The sequence below is a fragment of the Plecotus auritus genome (assembly GCF_963455305.1).
Source record: "Plecotus auritus genome assembly, chromosome: 5".
NCBI classification, from domain to species: domain Eukaryota; kingdom Metazoa; phylum Chordata; class Mammalia; order Chiroptera; family Vespertilionidae; genus Plecotus; species Plecotus auritus.
The window spans coordinates 9,568,592-9,589,005 of NC_137776.1; the positions used below are offsets into that span (position 1 = coordinate 9,568,592).

The following is a 20,414-nucleotide window of genomic DNA, read 5'->3' on the forward strand; positions in this document are numbered from 1 at the left end:
GGAGAACGGGACACTGGGAGCGCCAACATTTAAGAGGCAGGAGAAGGAAGACACGCCAGTGTGAGACTGAAAAGAGGCAATCCAAGGGTTTGGATGAGAACGCAGAGGGTAGCATGGAGGAAGAGAGCATCTTCAAAAGGATGACAGAGTCCAGTAATTCAAGGAGGCCCTGGAAGACAGGGAGTGAATAGTGTCCGCTGAATGTGGCAAATAAGAGGTCTCTAGTGACTTCGGTGAGAGCAGTTTGCATGTCATTGTAGAGAGGAAGCCAGACACCCACGTGTTTATATTCTTGCCTTGCACTTTCATTATTGTAGAGAAGCAGTTGGACATTTGAATCATTCCTTCTCGGACAAGACTCACAGCACACTGGAACAATCAAAAAATTGCATTTGTGTATTGAGACTTCTAGCTCTCACTTATCTGCTCCCCTCTTAATATTGATCAGAATTCATGGCAGTCGTCACTTCATTGTCCCTTTTCCCCATCACTTACTAGTAAGCCTCTCGGCCCTTATGTCTTTCTAGCTCCATCTCTCCCCGTCAAGCCGCTGGAAAGAGCGGTCCATGCCCACCATCTCCGCTTCCTCACACCCCCTCCTCTCCTACCATGTTTAGGCACCAGAATACAGTCCTGACATGATGGGGGTTTGTAATGCTAGATAAAGGGGAGCCTAGAGAGTTTGACCCCTAGACGGTAAGATGCCAAATGCGATTGACTTTCCAGGTGAGAACCATACTGACATGTCCGAAACCTTCAGTCCCAGGGCTGTTCACACTTTAGTGTAATGACCGTCTGGTCCCTACCCTGAGACGGCCCCTTTCTGCCCCAGCTCCTGGCTGCTGTCTGTAGACCCTCTGCTACCCTTCCTGTGGCTTACTGGCAAAGGGAATGCTTGGTGGGAGGCTTTCGGGTTTGGATTTAGGTTGTTCTTTCTTTCAGAGCAGTGTTGCTGGTTTGGCTTGTATCTCCTGTCCTAGTCTTAGTCGCTATTCTTCTTCCCTTTTCCCCTTCCTTGTCCTAGAATTCTTGGAACAAAATCCCCGTCTCCATTTCCTATCCCTTAGCACCTGGCTTCTTACTTGGTGATATCAGATGAGAATTTCAGTTGGTACTGAAGCAGGGAATAACAGTGGCTTCAGCAAGATAAAAGCTTAATTTTCTCTCATGTAGAAACATCCAGAGGTAGACAGTCCATGACTGCTATGATGGCCCTTCGTTGGTGAGGGACCAGGATTCTGGCTTTCTTTCTGGAACAGTTTCCTTAGCACTCTTTCTATTTTCAAAGTTGTCATGTGGCCCAAATTGTTTGTTGAAACCAGCCAGCATTGCTGTCTTTCAAGGGAAAAGCTGGAGGCCAAGGGAGCACAGTGGATTTTGGGTAGACGACGAGCAGTCTCTGAGCTAGCTGCTCAGCTTAGAAATGTTTGCCATTCGCATTCTATCCTCCCTCTTGCCCTGTACCAGCGTCCCACCTCATCTCTCTGACCCTAATATCTGCTGATGGACTTCTAGGAATCCAACTAGATGGATTACCCACCTGAGTCTCCACATACTGCCTGCTTCTACAGTTTCTATTCCTATGCTGTGTCGACACCCTGGTTTAAATTACTGGATCACCCCAAAGGGCCTTCCATGCTGTTGACACTAAACTCGGACTTCTCTATAAATTCCTGGTGAATGGTACTTTCCAATATTGCCAAACATGCTTGGAGGTGCTTAGGGAGAGAACGATGAGCACATTGCACAAGGGGCAAGGGTTCCCAACGATCTTGTGGGAGAGAAGCACATCTGGTCTGAGGCCAGCAGCTCCCCCTTGTGAATGGCACTATCTCCCTCTTCTCCTTCCTCTCCTCCTCTAATCAGCCAGCATCTCTGGGATATGCCCCTACATCCAAGGCTCTCATTCCCGGTTAGTAACTAGATGGCTTCCTTCTGAGATGTTTCCTCTCTCTGTCTTCCTTGGCTCAGAATCATTTTTCTGGCTGTAAGTCTTCAGTCTTAAGATCATCTTAGAAATTAGGTTTTCTTGACTACTTTGCCCTTCCCCTGTGCAGGCTGACACTCATTCTCACTAACATCATCTCTAGGCTCTCCCCCGAGACTGCAGGCAAACAGTTTGTTGGTTTATTGCCAGGAGTTTGCTGGACCAGGCTCACTCTAGCTTGAAAGAGACAATTGTTAAATATAAAAATATATTAAAAACAAAATAAATACAAATGTAGAACCTCTTGTTGAACTGTTGGTAACTTGAAACTGGGCATGGTAGAAGTATTTATGGCATGGAAATTGGCAGATGCTACAAATCAGGAACTTTTTTCCCTGAAAGGTGGTTTACTAGCACACTATTGTTTATTTTCCCCCATAATTGCCCTCTGTGCACACGCGTGCATGCACACACATGGTCACACACGCACCACGCATGCACAAGTACAATTCCAACACCAAGTCCTCCTCTCTCCATCCACCTTAGCTTCTGGCTGCAGATAACCCTTTCACACTCACCTGTGTCCAGTGAATTGACAATTTGGCTCCTACCTTAAAACATTCATTTTTTAACATTTGATAATTTGAAAATACATTCTGGACCCTAAATAGATGTATCCACAAAACTGCTGACCACACATTCTGAAAACTGCTAATTAGCCCCTTTAACTTCTGTGAGTTTAATATTTGGAGGAAGAGAGCCAATTAATTACTATAGATATTTCAGAAAACCTGGTGCAAACTGCAGTGATAAAAATGCATGAGCCACCAAAATTATCAAGTTGCTTTGCCTTTGACAAGAATCATTTCAATGCAGATCATGCTGTTACCTTATGTCGATTGGGAGCTCTGTTACATATGTCTTTGATTAAGAAAAATGAATTATTGTTTATTGCTGTATTTTAGCAAATAAAATCATTCAAAACATGGAAGGAAAAATATAAAAGACTAGAGGCCCAGTGCATAGGTAGGGTCCCTAGGCCTGGCCAGCAATGAGGACTGATCTGTGAGGCAACTGGTGGGGCAATCGGGGGGCCCCTGCTGGCACCAGCCTTGGCTGGCCTAGGGCCTGTGGGCTGGGGGCAGTTCCTCATTGAATGTCTGACCCCTGGTGGTCAGTGCGCGTCATAGTGACTGGTCGTTCCACTGGTCATTCCACCGTTCGGTCAATTTGCATATTAGGCTTTTATTATATAGGATAATGAAAGGCTAAGAATCACCAGTCTATGAATTTCTAAAGAACATGCCAGTTTCTTTTATTTTAAAGAGTTAATGTTTAGAAACATGTAGAGGTTGTTAATATAGTGACTAGAAGCACAGGCTGTGGAGACAGACTGTGTGGGTTTGTGTGAGAGCTTTCCCCTCAAGTTACTTACTGCCTCTATGCCTCAGTTTGTGAAATGGAAATAAAAGCCTCTCTCTTACATGATTGCTATGAAACCAAAATAAAATAGCACATAAAGTGCTTAGAATGGTGTCTGGCATGTAGCAAATAATAAAGAAATATTTGCCATCATTTTCATTATTAATGCTCTTTTTGCAGTGCTTATATATTGGGCCAGGAACTGTGCTTCAGGCTTCTCTTCCAATCTCCTGTCACCCCATGAGGTAAAAATTAAGCCTTTATGGGTAAGGAAATAGCCCCTCCCTGAAATGATGCAACTTTTCCAAGGCCTTGTGGTTGGTAAGTGGAAGAGCTTGGCTCAATCGAGTTTGGGAGTTTTAATTTCACTGAGAGAAAGATGCAAGACCACGGCTTGTCCTGGAATCCAAGCCACCCCGATATTTGGTATTCCACTGGGAAATCCTTCCTTCGCAGCCAGCCGGGCCCTTGCATGCTGCAGCATAAACTGCCCTTGTTCTGTCTCCAGCAGCGACAGGAAAGCTCACCAACATGCCTGCGTTTCCACTTGAAGACTCTTATTATGTTGCCCTTCTGACGTGTCTTCCCCAGGTTTTAAACACGCACAACTCCCACAGGTCTTCTCATGAACTCTACTTATTAACCAAAGAATGAGCTCCACAGATGGATTTCCGCTTTGTCTAACTCTACCTTTTAAATTAGACTCTAAATCTCAGGCTCGTTATTCATGTAAGGAGGGCACAGGATCCTTTGGCTGAACTTGCTTCGTTTCTAAAGCAGCTGAATATCAGGGTGCTTTTCCCGGCTGGACTTTTCTTACTCCACCTTCCCATGGAGGAGCTGCTGCCCACAATGTGCCCCGATAAACCCAACAAGGACTGCTCCCGTTTCAGATGTGCTTGTCATCTTGTTTGCCTGTGCGAGTCTAGGTTCACTTCTATGTGGTTGTGCGATCTGGAAGACAAATAGCGGTGTGGACTGCATCCTTTCCAAGGTGAACCTTGTTTCGTTGTCCATCAACCATTCGTTCCCCTTGTCTGGACCAGGCACTGTACTAGGCATCAGAACAAAGGACACTGTCCCTGCTCACAGGGAGTGCAGAAGTCTCCTCGGGGAGATACGTGCAGAATTACCTAATCATGGTGATAGCACAGGAACAGGAACATTCTGGAATCACAGGAACATAGGAGAGGCGGTCAGGGAAAGCACCCTGGAATGAGGGTCTGATAAAAAATCCTGGGTAGCCAGCCAGAGACCCAGGCTCTAACCTCACTTTTATTATTATTAACTTCGTCATTAAGGTTGAATTGTGTCCACTCCAAAAAAATATGTTGGAGCCCTAACATCCTCATACCTCAGAATATGGCCTCATCCTATCTAATGAAGAGGGGATATGCAAATTGACCATCACTCTATCACAAAGATGGCAGTGCCCATAGCCACAAGATGGTGGCACCCAGTCCCCTCAGCCCCACTGGGGGGTGGCAGGCACATGGTGCGGCCAGACCCGCCCTCAGCCCCCAAGCCACTCAGGGCCGGCCCAAAGCACAGGCAAGCCTCGGATGGTGGCTGCCCTGCTACCCAGGGCAGGCCTGAGGCTTAGGTAACCAGGGACGGCCGAGGCTTGTGCTGCCAGCAGTGGCAGCAGCAGAGGTGTGATGGGGCATCGCCTTCCCCTGACCGCCGGGTCGCCTCCCGCCCCTGAGGGCTCCCGGACTGTGAGAGGGGCAGGCCGGGCTGAGGGACCCCCCTTCAATGCATGAATTTTCATGCACCGGGCCTCTAGTTTTATGATAAGTTCAGTAAAATGAGCTCACTAGGGTGGACCTTAATCCAATGCAGTTGGTGTCCTTATAAAAAGGAGCAATTTGGACATGAAGACAGATGCATGCAAAGGGAAGACATGGTGAAGAGATGCAGGGAGAAGGCAGCAGTCTGCAAAGCAAGGAGAGAGGCTGGGACAGATCCTCCCCTCACAGCCTCTGGAGGAGCCGACCCTACTGACCCCTGACCTCTAGGTCTCAGACATCTAGCCCCAGGACAGTGATACAATACATTCCTCCTGAAGCCACCCACTCAGCCTGCCGTACTTCGCTATGACAGTCCGAACAAACACATACTTTGTTTCACTGTCATAAGCATATCTCCCATCTCTGGTTCCACCCCAGGCAAGATCACGCCCACATATGGGAAAACTTGGGCAAAAGCACTCGGGGCACCACCAATGAGAAAAAAGTGCTTGGATCCGCCTTCGACTCATTCATGTGCTATGACCCAGAGGATCCTTAAGGTTTTTAAAATAGTGAGTTTGGGTACAGAACAAGATTCCTTTATCCTCTCTAGTGTGGTATCCAAAAGCAACACAGGATGCCTTTATTTAAAAGGTAAATAATACACAATAATATGGGAATTTTAGAGTACAAGCTATACCCAATAGATAAAACAGAGCTCTCTGGTAAGTAACTGATCAACATGGCACTACTTAAAATAAACGGTTAATAAACGCAGGAGACGATATTCTATCTCACTAGAAATCAGATTTGTGATAAACAGAAGATGTTAATACACACCAGCGAGCAACTGAACACACGCATCCTGAATGCACGATAGCCTATTCACCTAGAACACACACCACTGCCATTAGTCTTCCTGTTGGCACAACTAAGGTTGAATGAACCTGGAATTATCTTCCTAGAACACACAGTGACATGCAATCTTTAAAACAAAACAAAAAAACAAACAGAAACAAAACAAAACAAAAAAACTTCCATTAGGTACAGATCATTTCAGGCACCCGCTTCTGAGAAGGTTGCAACCTAAAACAATCAGAGGCAGTAATATTTAGTTCCTGTAGAGACTATGCAAGTTCAGCCAAAGGACATTGTTTGGTTTTTTTGTTTCCAACATGATTGCCCTCAGGCCAGCAAGGTTATCCTTTCTCTTCTCACCCCAAGCCTTCGTCTTTTCTGGAAAATTTCCAAGCAGAACCCTGGTCCCAGTTCATAACAACTCGATCCGCTGCCACTGGAACTGAGACAGTGACTCATTCCTTTGGATGTGTCTCAGCAAGTCTTCAGCTCGTCTTTGTTCCTCTGCCCATTCATTCCTCAGCCCCCGGCACTGGCCAGTGTCCACAATGGGCTTTTCTTTCCGTCTCTCTTGACTTCTGTGCTTTTCTGTTTTGTTTTCAAATTATAATGATAAAGATGATGTACAAACGGGGAAAAGTGTACCAAGTTAAAAATAAAAATCCCTCACCCCAAGGTTATCACTGTCAATGGTGTCCATTCCCTCAAGAGACAAAGACTTCTGCCTCCCATCCCACCCCCTTTTAGAGCACATACTGTATATATTATTCTCACTTGCTCTTATCACTGAAAAATATATCATTAACACTCTTCCATGCCAACAAGTACATCTCTCTCTCATTTTTAAACAGCTATTATTATTCCAGTGTATATTTATGAAATGTATTTAACCATTTCTCTATTCATAACTGTTGAGCTGTGGTCCAATTTTTGGGGGGGCTCATACAAATAATACTACAATTGACATACATGTAAATATATCTTGGCACACTTTGTCTTTCAGTTGACTAGATGACTTTTAGTGGAAATGCCTGGTCAGCGTGTAAATGCAATCTTAATATTTACAGATACTGCAAATTGCTTTCCTGAAATGTTTATCAATTCTTACTCCAGTCAGTTCAGTATGAAAGTTATTTTTATACATATTCACAAATAGTTGATACTAAAACATTTTTTTTCCAATCCGATAAGTAAAAAATGCTATCTTTTTATTTAGACTCTGATCATTGGTGAGGTTGAGCGCGTTTTTATATGCTTATTAGCGTATATTCTTTGAGAATCACCTCTTCCTATCCTGTGTTCATTTTCTTATTTTACTGCTTCTCTTTTTTTGTCTTCATTTCTAGAAGCTATTTGTTATTTTGCATATTAACCCCTTCCTGTTGTGTATGTATGTTGTATATATTTTCTCCCATTAAATAACATTGTTTGTCATACACTTCACTGTAGAGAAAAGTCTCGGGTGGTGGTTTTTGTTTTTTGTTTTTTTTTTAGTCAAATATGTTTAATCTTTCCTGTTATAGTTTCTAGAGTTTTAATCGTGATATTTCTAACTAGTATTAGAATGATAACCAATATTATAATAGAATCTCATATTTTCTTTTAGTCTTCTATAGTTTTCTTTGTTTAGATTGTTAATCCCTCTGTTTTTTTCCCTGGAATATGGACTAAGATAGTGTATCAGTTATGCTTAGCTCAACAGGTTTCTTTTGTTTGTTTGTTTGTATTTTTACTAAGAAAACATTTCAGTGTGGGTGTTCAGCAAGAGGACACCCCCGAGTTACTCAGAGATTCGGGCCCCTTCCAGCCTGTGTTTCTACCCTCCTCTAGTTAAGGAGTCAACATATTACTACACTCAGAACACAAACCCACTACCTGTTTTTGTAAATAAAGTTTTATTAAAACACAACCATATTCATTTGTCTATGAACTTTATAGTGTCTATGACTGCTTTCCTGTAAAACAGCATAGTTGAGTGGTTGTGATAGAGACCAATGACCCAGAAAGCCTAAAATATTTACCCTATATATAGTCCTTTAAATAAAAAGTTGGACGTCTCAGAGACCTCAATTTCCACATGGCTGATGGAGAAGAGAGATCACATAGGAGGCTTTCCGTGGGTGGGGACTGGAAGTGGAGTACAAAGCTTTCGTCTACATTTCATTGGTCAGAATTGAGTCACTTGGCCTCACCTAATGACATAGGAGGCTGGGAAATGTGAATTCGTTGTGTATCCAGGAAAAAAGAGAAACAGATCTGTACAATTATTAGCCGTTCTGGGCCACAGTGTGCCCTGCAGTTATTTCTTTCTTGCTTGCTGCCTATTTTTAATTAGAATAGGCTATGCTGCAGAAACAAACAACCCCTACATCTCAGAAGGTGAGAACAACCAAGGGTTATTTCTCGTTCATACTGCACGTCCCTAAGGGACAGCAGGGGCAGCGCCGCCCATGGCTGTCATTGACCCAGTCCAGTGAGCAGCCACCACCAGGCGCACCTTGTGGGCTGCAGTTCCAGAGGGAAAAGAGAAGGGGGTCCCTGCACCAGGGCTTAACTTCTCCCCACCTTTCGAGGCTGAAGCAGGTCGCACACTGTGTGCATCATGTGCTTCAAAGGAAGCCGAGCTGGAATATCCGGGAATAGTCCTAACGCACACCGCACTCACACGCAGAGACCACATTGCTCTCCTCCCTCAGGGAGACCACCCAGATTCCACACCGTCCCGGCACCTAGCCAAAGCCAAGGAACTCTCCAAGGGAGACTCTCCACAGGTCTGAAGGGTGGTCTGGAGCCTAGCAAGTCACTCTCTGTCCCCACCGCTGATTCAGATGCCAAAATTCTAATTCAGGTCACAGCCTAAAACAGGCCTCTGAGATCTGAGCGACTCCCAGGGATGTGAGCCCCGCTCTGAATGACCACACCTACAGAATCGGAAGTGTGGCACAATCTAGGGGTGGAAAGGAGAGAGAAGGGCATTTTGCTGAGATTGGGACGGCAGGGAAATAGCCTCATCGGAGGATATGTCATTGCTCCCCCATGCTCACAATGAATAAAGAGTATTGGTGACAACATAGAGGAAAGCAGCAGACACAGATTTAAAAAACTATATGGAGACCCTGCCAGGGTAGCTCAGTTGGCTAAAGTGTCCTCCTGATATGCCCAAGTTGTGAGTTCAATCCCTGGTCAGGGCACATAAAAGAATCAACCAATGAATGCATAAATAATTGGAACAACGAATCGGTGTTTCTCTCTCTCCTTTGTCTCTCTCTAAAAAAAAAAAAATCAATCAATAAAAAAATACCTATATAGAAATATTAAAATATATAAATTAATATTTTGTTTTCTTAAAAAGACCCTCACTTTTCTATTTAGTTTTGAAAATAGTAAAAAGAGATTTGTGTATTTTAATAATGGAGAATTATTTTGAACAACAGAATCATACTACCATTAAACAGATAACCTCCTGATCAAAATTTCAAGTAATGTAATTTTTCAAATATATGTTCAGTATCTGGTGCCAACAATACATAAGCATTTTAAACCCTCTCCCTCAGAAACAGAAATTTTCATTTTTTTTCCAGAGTAAATTAAGCAGAAAAAGATTTGTTTGATTTGAAACTCACTGTCTATAAAACTTTCAAAAGTCTGATTTTTTTTTTTTTTTTTTTGCTAGGTCCCTTAGCTAACGCTTGAAAGCTATAATTATTTCTTTTAGTAACTTCATAATTGTTTTTGCATGGGCCAGGCCTCCATCCCAACAGAGATTAGTTTTAGTCTAGTTTGTGGAACAATGGTTACTACTATATCCCTCTTCTCTGTTTTGTTTTGTTTTTTAATAAAGGAATTTTTTAACATTTTTGCTCTCAACACACATACCAGTTATTCTTATGTGTGGTACCCACTAACCGGGAAATAGCCTTCACCTATAAAGCCATGAGTGTAGTTTCAGAAGACTCTTCTTCCTTGTGGTCATGTCTCTTTCAGACTTGATGAAGAAGCAAGTTAGATTTGGAGTCCCGGGAAGATTGTGAAGTTGTAGAAGAAAGAAATGAAGACTTGAGTTCAATGTTATTTCCAAAACCCTTCTTAGGAAAGCAATAATTTATTCTTTATTTTGGAATTCTAACTATGGGGCGAATCAAAAAAGCTAAAATTATTTTGCCAGAGAACCTAAAAAGCATATCAAATTCCAAGTCAAATTGTTACGAATGATCTTTTCCACCTAAACTTAATAAGCAATAGGATGATGTTTATCCTTTATGCTTATATGTTACGTTAGTTCTGGAAAGCAGGTTTTCCTATCTGCAGCCTCGGCAGACCTAGACATGTAGGTGCAAATCCTCCCTCCACCATGTGCCAGCTACGTTATTTAACCTCTTCATGCCTCAGTTTCTTTATCAGGGGAAACGGACCAAAAAAAAAAAAGGATTGCTTGAAGTATTCATAAAGCTAGTACTTATAAAGCACTTACAAATGCTCGTTACGTAGATCATAGGACCCAGGCACCCATCCAGTATAACAAGAACCACCAGCACAAGTCACACAAGAAAATGCATTCCTTGCCTTTCAGCCCCTCTCTTTCTTATTGTGGCTGTGCTTTGCCAACTGGGGCACATTATGTTAGCAGATCTGAACTTTGCCAGAAAGGTGTTTGTATTTTATTTCAAATGATGACTCCCGAACATCCGGTGATACATATATCATTCCGCCGTACTGCTCAGGAGCCCCTCCAAGGCTGGAGCGTGAGAAGCCTAACTCTGGTCTGATGTTTGCAAGGGGCTCTGACCTCCAAAGAGCCACCGAGACACCGTTATTGGCATTCCGGAAAAGGGAGGCAACGAAGTCATCCTTTAAAAAAATAAAATAAAAATAAACTGAGTTGGAGAGCTGCCTGCATCTCACTCCACTGCCTTTGGAAGAGCGTGTTATCTAAAGCACGTCCATCATGAATAATGACTGAGAAACTGCCTTTCCTCTCCCGGCTGCTTACTCCTAGGCAGAAGCCCAGGGCCCATGCCCAGGTGCCAATGTGGAACTTGGTGATCGCACACCTTTAGGGCGACCACCTTCCAGAAGCTCAGCGTGCACAGGCAGCGGAAGGGCCCGGGTTGGCGGGGTTTCTAAGGTGGGACCCCAGCCCAGCACTTTCCCGCGCCTGGGTCTTCAGGTCCCTCCGGAATCCGCTCCCTTTGTTTACGTTCGGAGCTTGGCTCAGCACTAGAGAGCATTGCTGCCTCCTGCACGGAGCAGCATCTCGCCTCTGTACACAGTGCGGGGGGCGGGGGGCGCGGGGCGAAGTTCACGCTCCTGGGTGTGGGGGATGCCTCTCCGCAACACGTGTCGGTGGTGACAAAATCAATAACGGAGGCAGTGTGAGGCGGAGGCTCGGGGAAAGGCGAGGTGGCTGGTGCGGGGCAAGCAAGCAAAGTGTGGAAGCGATTCTTCTAGAAAGTGGGGTGGGAGAGGAGCTGGGAGGGTGTGTGGAGGGAAGGGATCCGTGTCAGAACGTGCGTGTGAGCGGATACAAACCCGAGAGGCGTGAGCAGCGCCGGGTGCGAGCGGAGCGAGGGGCGCCGCTGGGGAGTGCGCGCCGGGTGAGTGACACGGGGGCGGGCGGGCGGGCCGGGGGCGGGGGCGCCGGCGAGGGGCGGGAGAGCCGGGCGCGGCGGGCCGACCGAGTGGTGTCAGCGAAGGAATCCAGCCGGGGCCGAGCAGGCTGCGCCCTCCGCCGCGAGCGCCGGCAGCTGGGCGAGCTCGGGACGGCGCGCGGCCCAGCCAGCGGCTCCCGCCCGCCCGCCCGCCCACCCTCCGCGCCGCAGGGGCCGCCACCTCCGCGGAGCCTCCCCCGCGACCGCGCCCCCGATCCCCGGTCCCCGGTCCGGGACCGAGTGCCCGGCGATCGGCAGAGAGGTAAGCGCGGGACCCCTGGCCACCGCCTCCGGGATTCCCTCCCCACCCGCCGGGCCCGAGCCCGGATGCGGGACGGGGACGGGCGTGGTGGGGCCTGCGCGGCGGGACGGGGGCTGGGTCCGGGTCGCACGTTCGGCCGCCCGAGCCGCCCAGCCCCCGCCGCCTCCCGGGGCGCTGGGTGTGGCCCGGCTCGGCGCCGACGCCGGCGGGCGGCGCGGACCGGACGCGGAGGTCGCCGTCCTTCCTTTCTCCCGCCCCGCACGGCGCGATCGAGCTGGCGGGAGGGCGGGCGGGAAGAGGAGCCGGGTCCCCCGCACGCCTGTGCGCCCTGAGAGAGCTGGTGGCCGCCGCGCTCCGACGTGGACCCGCCCGCCCCGGATCTGAATCGGCCGCCGTCCCCGCTCTGCCCTCCCCGGCGCGAGCGCCCCCTTCCACTGGCGGAGCGGAGTGCCACCCACCCCGCCCGCCGCCTGCTCGCCCCCGCTCGCTGCCGGTGAGGAGCTGCCCGCCCCGGCGGGACCACCCTGCCCTCGACCGCGGCCCTGGGCACCGGTGGGAGCGGGATGCAGCGGCCCCCCATGCCCGCCGACTCGCTGCGATTGCAGGCGGGAGGACGGAGGAGACGCCGAGCGACCGGCCGCGGGACGCAGCGGTTGTGCCGCGGTGTCCGGGCGGGTGGACCGGAGTCCGCAGGCGGCGGCCGAGCGCGGGACTGTGCAGCGGACGCAGCCCCGGGACAGCGGTCGTTCCCAGGTGCAGGAGGGTCCGTCCTGCTCTCCGCACCCTCCTGCCCGCGCGCACTCTGCTCGGTGGTTAGAACTCACTGCACACGCAGGAGAGGAAGGGCTGAGACTATGCCTGGACCGGGATGCGACCGAAGCCTCGCATCCTCCCGAGCAGAGGTTTCCTGTTCTTGGGGGTTGGTGTGTGTGTTCGTGAACTTCATAAGCTTTCAATTCCCAGCATTCCTGATTTTAGTGGATGCCGAGGGTTTGGAGACCTGACCCTGTAGTGATTCTTTATGTACAGTATTTTCCATGGAGTAGATTACAGAATCTGTGGCTTGAGAACTAGGGAACTTCAAACACAGCCGATCTCTACATAAAATGTTGTGGAACCGTTCCACTTGCTTATTTAAAATGTTTAAAAAGTGTATTAGAAACTTTTACTCGTCCCTTCGCAAGTAAGAAAAAACGACTCTGAAATTTTAGAACCGATGCAGAGGGAGAGGCTGGGTGCCAGTATTTGAAAGAGGAAGGTCGTGTGACCTTTATGACATCGTTTTAGTTCATCTTACAGGAGTGATTCATTGCCGTTCTGATTGATTATGTTTTCTAGAGATAAAGCTGATTGCAATATGGCAGGAGAAAAAAAGGATAGGAAGTCAGAAATTGCTTCATTAAGAAAAAAAAGAATAAGTAACAAATTTGGTTATTTTGAAAGATGCACTGAAAATAAAGACTTAAGTTGCTTTTTGGGTAAAGTATTTCATTGGCCTCAGACAATTGTATTACTTCACCAGAAAGCAGTGTGCTGTGTGGATGGGGGCAGTGTTATCAAGTGACTGTAGTGTTTAAAAATACCTGTGTATGACCGTATTTGTTGGCTCTTTAACTGGGGGGAAATCAACTTTGGGAATGATTTTCTATTTGGATAAGGCATTCATTGCCGCAGTCTCTAATTAGAGTTTTGGATTAAACTCAAGCTTTGTTAAAACCTATTTTATGGAGCAGCAGAACAGAAAGCATGTAAAATTCTGTATCTTTGCAGCTTTAAACACACACACACTCACAAACTAGACTAGCCCCAAAGATAATTTGCATAAAACATGCAATCACTTGAATGCAGAGAATATTTAAGAGGATAGTAAAAACTCAACATCTGGGAAAGGAGTATATTAATTGGCAATTTTCTTTCCTTCTGTAATCCTTGCTTCTGAAAATATTAAATGATTTCCTAGGAATCAACTTCATTTCATATACTTATTTGGACAGGCAGAGTGATCAAGACTCCTTTTGTATTCGTTTTGTTTAAGGGAGGCCCTTAATAAAAGTCCCGTAATCGGTTCTGTGTGCCCACTGATTTTCAAGTGGCCATTGTGGGTATAGGTATCCGTGGGCTCGGAAGCTGCTTTGCCATCTCGGTAATGATGAGGGAAAGAAAGTGCTTGGGCCACATCATTGCAGTCTTTGAAGCACTGCCAATCACAAGCAGCTCATAGGTCACTTTTGCTGTGCAAACAGAAATACTTCTCCATCAGAAGTTAATCTTGAGATATGGCTCATTTTTGGTCCTAAGTGTTATCAGTATCTCAGCTTCTGATCCTAGAATTGTGCTGTCCTTAGCAATGAATATTCATTTATGGCTTTTGTGTTGAAGGTGCAGTAGGTGGTCTTCATTCTACTACCTTTGCACAGTTTTAATCAGCATCTTAGGAGGTGAGCCGGGGCAGGAACTTCTGGTTTTGTTTGATAAAATGGGAGACTCTGAGATTGCTCACGGTAAGATCTAAGCTACCACCACCTGTCTCGCCATGTAAGAATGGGGTGGGTTCTGTGTGCATTAAACAGATACTGCCTGCTCACTGCTCCCTAGTATTTCTTTCCTGTTCTGCAGACCTGTTACTATTGTTTGACTGTGCCAACTGCATCAGAAGACTGCTGTAATTTTTGTACACAGAACAGCAGCTTTTATACCGCGAGGGCAGAAATATAATGTGACAGAGTGATGGAGTCTGTTTATTGATCTCTACCTGATTGTGCATAATTCAGCTAATCAATTCATGCCATCACTGTTCTTGCCGTGTAATCACACAATTAAAATATGATTTTCATGATACAAACAATTAATGACCCAGTACACATAATGATGGAAGAAAAACAAGCCTTTCTTTCTCTCCCCTTTTTGGAAGTAGTCTGCTGTGAAGGTGTTCATTCCTTGACACATCAAAATGGTTATTTTGGAGTTGCGACGCTTGTTATGTAAATAGGCCATATGTTGAATTTCTACAGAACTTCATGCGTTCAGTGTTGTGGCACTGGACAGGATCCACTAAGTACCACATCTAAGAAAAACCATCGATTTCTCTCTACTCTATCATTCCCATTACCTTTGTTTAATTGTATTTCTAATAAGAAATGCTTAATTGTGATGGTGTCATCTGCCCTTGCATCATCCAAATCTTTGGTGCTGGCACAACTATCTGTATTCATTTATGCGCCCGTTTAACAGACTTTTCCCAAGTGGATGGCCTGCTGTCAGGCTAAAAGGCCTTTTGCCTGATAACAAACTTTTCATGTTCTTTGCTAACCCTTTTCCTTGCACAGCGAGAAGACCTGCCTTTTATTGATAGGCTGAGCATTCTCGTCCTCACCCAGACTGGAGACCTAGGAGCCACCCTGACTCCGCTTTCTGAATCCCTCAGTAAAACTCTGCATCAGGTCCTGTTAACTCTTCCTTTGTAACGCTTCCTCGGAGCCAGCCCCACCTTTCCTCTGGACTCTCACTTTCCCTGAAAGCCAGGCCCTCAGCATCGCTGTGCTCTGCCCCCTTCTGCTCACTTCCGTCACATGGACCTCCCTGAACTCTTCTCCAAGAATTGTCTCACAGGAAGGCTGTGTTGAAGTCAGGTTTATCTGATTGATTCTAAAGTGCTCTTTCTATAGTTAAAGTCTTTCCATGCCCTGCCCCCCAAGTTGCCTTTGACATAAAGTCTAACCCCTCAACCTATTTTACGTACCTCATGGTCTTGCCCCAATTTAACTTCCTTCTCTCCAACATGAACCTTTACTCCTACTAACTGGATATCACTGGCCTTCAAAGATGACTTTGTACCCTTTTGTTCATGATCTACATTTTGTTTTTTTATTTATTGATTTGAGAGAGAGGAGGGAGCAAGGGAAGGAGGGAGAGAGGGAGAGAGGGAGGGGGGGAGAGAGAGAGAGAGAGAGAGAGAGAGAGAGAGAGAGAGACTAGTTGTCCCACTTACTTATGCATTCATTGGTGGATTCTTGTATGTGCCCTGACGGCAGATGGGACCTAAAACCATGGTGCATTGGGATGACGCTCTAACCAACTGACCTACCTGGTACGGTCCATGATCTACCTTTTAGAGTGCCTTCCCTTTTTCCTCCGACCTAACCACAGTCTTTAAGTCCAAGTCCACCTGCCCATTCATGTTGCCGTCATCCGTTTCTTTCTCTTCTGCCCTTTTGTCTGCATCATTCCTTTAGACCAGTGGTCGGCAAACTGCGGCTCTATTGACTATTGAGTTTGCCGACCACTACTTTAGACCCGTGGTCGGCAAACTGCGGCTCGCGAGCCACATGCGGCTCTTTGGCCCCTTGAGTGTGGCTCTTCCACAAAATACCACGGCCTGGGCGAGTCTATTTTGAAGAAGTGGCGTTAGAAGAAGTTTAAGTTTAAAAAGTTTGGCTCTCAAAAGAAATTTCAATCGTTGTACTGTTGATATTTGGCTCTGTTGACTAATGAGTTTGCCGACCACTGCTTTAGACCATCAGGTCCTCTCTTATACTCTTGTGTTCTTGATTTTTTCTTTCCTAACTAGATTGCAAGTTCCCTGAGGGCACTGATGTATCGTGTATGCTCTCTTTGAATCACTTACAGGCCCTGGGGCATAGCAAGCACTGGACAGCCAGACTTTTTTTTTTTTTTTTCTGTGATGGGGTTTGATACTGTGTACTGCTCCCAATTGTGTCCCCAGAGCCTAGGCTGCAGCTTGACACCTAGTCCTGACCTCCATACGTATTTGTTAACATGGAAATTAATGTTGACATTGGGTCAGAGGGACAGACAGGCATTTGAAGGAGGCATGTGTCAAGGAGTTTTTCCCATTTTTCTTAGTGGTTCTAATCAGCATCTTTACTCGTCAGCTGTGAGGATTCGGAGGCCTGGCATTTTCCAGAGTGGAGATAACGATGGAGGCTGGCAGTTGTGAGTTGGAATTAAGGAGGTTGTCATTATTTTAAGGGGAGTGATGGGTCCCATTTGTGAGCAAAATAAAGACAAGCAACCAGTATTTTATACATAAAACAATTTAGACTAGAGTTATCAATTGTATAAAAGTTCAGCGAATCGGCCCTAACATCCTAGACTTTTATCACTGGGTTGCCCAATCTTTTCATTTAAAAGCTTCCTTGTAACGTTAAAAATAAATTTATCTGGGGATCCATCTGGGGATGAATGTTGAGGTAGGGAAGAGATGCCACACCCCTCCTATTGTGTTCAGGACAAAACTTTAAACTTTTAATAAGACTCACACAGTACATGGTACTGTTTCTGCCAGGAAGGAGTTTATAGTCAAGAAGGAGAAATAACATGTATCCCAGAAACAAGGGTCTAAGAGAGCTCCGAAGGGAAAATTCCCTTTTTCTGGTGGGGGGCAGGGGTGTGTGGCAGGGACCTGCTGAAGTGTGATCATTGTTTGAGCTGATTATTAACAGGATTGGGGTAAGACTTCAATAGCTGTTACTGGAAATACAAGGGCAGGGGAATGGGGGAGGGCAGGGGCAGTGCCGGGCAGGCAATGCAGAGTTTTTGACTCTACCCTCGGTCGGATGCCAGGGCTCTCCTGGGCGTTGGTGGTCTGCAGGGTTCAATAATGAAACTTTAAGGATATAGTGACACCTGCAATAATTACTTTTGGTGCCAAGTGCTGAACTGACTGTGACATAAAGCTCAAAATAAGTCTTGTAAGCAGTGTAACCAGTACATTCCCGGGTAGCATCCAACTTGCTTAGAATGCTCAGAAAGGCCGCCTGCATCATGGAAACACCGCTGAAGGCTGAACTCTCCCGGTGATGTAGAGAGGGAATGTCTGCCCGATGGTGCTCCCAAGTGGACAGCCATATGGACACTGCCCAGTGCACCTAGCAGAGCTCAGTAAGTGGGCAAACATAGTGTTACAGATAGAACCCTAGCTGTGAGTCGGTAGAACTACCCCCATGGATGTGAAACTAGGACCGATGGGTATAAGTTTCAGAGAGACAGATTGGGGTCAGTGGAAGGAAAGTAGTCATATGATGGACTGCACTATCTCATTAGATGACTGAATGCATTCAAGCATAGGCTATACCACAGGCAGTGTCTCCTTTAAATACATGCATTATCTCATTTCTTCCTCAAAGCAGTACTTTGAAGTATATGTGCTAATTACTCCAGGTTTACTGAAGAGCAGTACTGAAGCCTAGGAGGTTGAGTAAGTTATAGAGCAGGTGCCAAGGCCAGGCCGTCTGAGGGCAGGGACTGAATATGTACTGGATGAAGAAAGGATGCAAACATCGAATGGCCGGTAGGATTTTCAAGGGCCCTTCCTAACAGGATTGATTCTGAAGTTCTCCTTATGGATCCAGGTGCTAACTGTTGCAAAGCACGCATTCATTATCAGCACACCCAATTCCTGCAAATCAGAACACAGTGACTACAATTATCATCATCATCATCATCATCATCATCATCATAGTTAACATGTATTGGTCATCTCATTTAAACCTCACATGATCTTGCAAGGTTGGGATTATGTACCCTTTTAAGAAGGGGACACAAGCTCAGGGAAGTCAGATGACTTGATCGAATCAGCAGAGCTGAGAAGTGGCAGATGAATCTGTTTGGTGTCTGACCCCCCAACCCCAGCTTTTTTCTTACCCTACCCTGTGAGGTAATGCATGGTGACATTGAGAATATTTACTCATCAGTTCAGCCATGGACACCAACCAATCAGAGAGGCCACTCGCTATAAACACCCACGGTGGCTCTCCGGGGTGATGACTGTCACCTGAGGTGATGTTTAGGTGAAGTCAGTCCAAAGGTGTGTGAAAGGCTTGGTAATATTCCAGGACTGCAGCTCTGGAGCTCCATGAAGCTAGTTACATCTACTGACTTTATCCGTAACACATAGAACTATTAAAGGAAAACCATGCCTTCATGTATCATTCTATTTCATTTATATTTCTACGCAAGGAAAATTAGTTTTGCAACGTTAATGTTATATCTTCCTTAGAAATGACCAGCTCTTCCCCACTGCTTTCCTTTCCTGCACCTTCTTCCAATCTGAGGCTAATCTCTCTGGACGCCATCCCCCCTTGCTTCCTCAGGGATCTTGCTCCTTTAATCTTCCTTTTCTTCATGGTCTCAACCAACCCTTTCTCTCAGCGCGTGAGCATGTGTAAGTCCTTCTCATTTTTAACAAAACAGAAGACAAGACAAACAAATCCCCTTAGCTCCTCCTCTCCCTGCCTGGTTATGTTCCATCTCATTCCCGGCCTCAGAAGGCAGCTCCTTGAAAGATAAGTCCTCATGCAATGCCAGCTCCTCCCACCTCATTCTCTCCAACCCTCCACAATCCTGGCCTTTCCTCATTGCCACCTCTGTCCTTCAAACTGCCAGATCTGTTGTCCAGGATTCTCCTTTAATTCTTGACCTGTGTTGGTGTTAATGACCTCTCCCTGCCCCTTGGAACTTTGCCCATCTGTCTTCTGAGACATTCCTCTCTCTTTGTTTTTCCCTGTTGCCCAGTGTTCTGTATTAGTTCTCTGTTGGTTCCTTTCCTCCTCCCAAACCTCAGCATCCTCCAGAGTTCACTCTTCAGCCCCTGCTCACTCTTCACATTTGCCATGTTTTCATCTGCTACCACCAATATGCCATTGATTCCTTCATCAACCGCGAACTCTTCTGACCTCTGCTCCAGGAATCTTAAACTCAGCGAGTTCAAAACTCCACTTGCACAAGCAGCATGTCTTTTGTGTTCTCTTAATTAATGGAACCTACTTCACCAAGTTTGAAATCTGGGAGTTGCTCTAGATTCCTTGCTCTTCCTCAATCCCTACGTTTCATTGATCACCAAACCCTGTGGAAACTACCTTCTCTAACGGTCCTGCACCTGCCCTCACCTCTCTAGACCCGTGGTCGGCAAACTGCGGCTCGCGAGCCACATGCGGCTCTTTGGCCCCTTTAGTGTGGCTCTTCCACAAAATACCATGGCCTGGGTGAGTCTATTTTGAAGAAGTGGCGTTAGAAGAAGTTTAAGTTTAAAAAATTTGGCTCTCAAAAGAAATTTCAGTTGTTGTACTGTTGATATTTGGCTCCGTTGACTAATGAGTTTGCCGACCACTGCCCTAGACCGTTGCCACCATCACTGCCGTGGCTCGTGCCCTCGTCACTCCTCTTGCGGATCACTGCGGTAGCCTGCGCGCTGGTCTCTGCCTTCTGCCTGGCCTGCCTCCAATCCACTCCCCACACTGCTGCCTTTCTAAAAGGCAAATGTAATCACGACTCTGCTGTTTAATCCTCCAGCAGAGTCACTGCTGCTCCGGGATAAAATCAGAGCTCTCTAGCCTGGTACAAAAGCTCCTTGTGATCTGGGCTCTCCCTTCGGGGGTGTATTACAGTCTTCTCTAATGACCCTGGTCCCCACTGTCGGCCCCTGCCTATATCATCCCACTAAAGAGCAGGAGTCATTACAGGGAATAAATGAGAGGAGGGATGGGAGCAGGGGACTAACCAGTACCATAGCCACCAGCTGGATCTGGCTAGTGAGCTCTTGACGTAAG

The 20,414-nt window shown here is 46.4% G+C and overlaps 1 protein-coding gene across 7 annotated transcripts in view; it reads left to right on the forward strand.

Moving 5' to 3' along the window:
- The first annotated feature begins 11,309 nt into the window (after positions 1-11,309).
- The window catches only part of SPATS2L (spermatogenesis associated serine rich 2 like), a 145,789-nt gene continuing 136,684 nt past the window's right edge, over positions 11,310-20,414 (forward strand). The window contains exon 1 of one of the 7 annotated variants that reach the window (XM_080670618.1): positions 11,310-11,531. The gene's annotated coding sequence lies outside the window, so the exon portion shown is untranslated. Of the gene's footprint in view, positions 11,532-11,610; positions 11,848-12,150; positions 12,341-20,414 lie in introns of those variants that run through there. The other 6 variants (XM_080670626.1, XM_080670623.1, XM_080670620.1 and 3 more) reach the window with 6 other exon arrangements.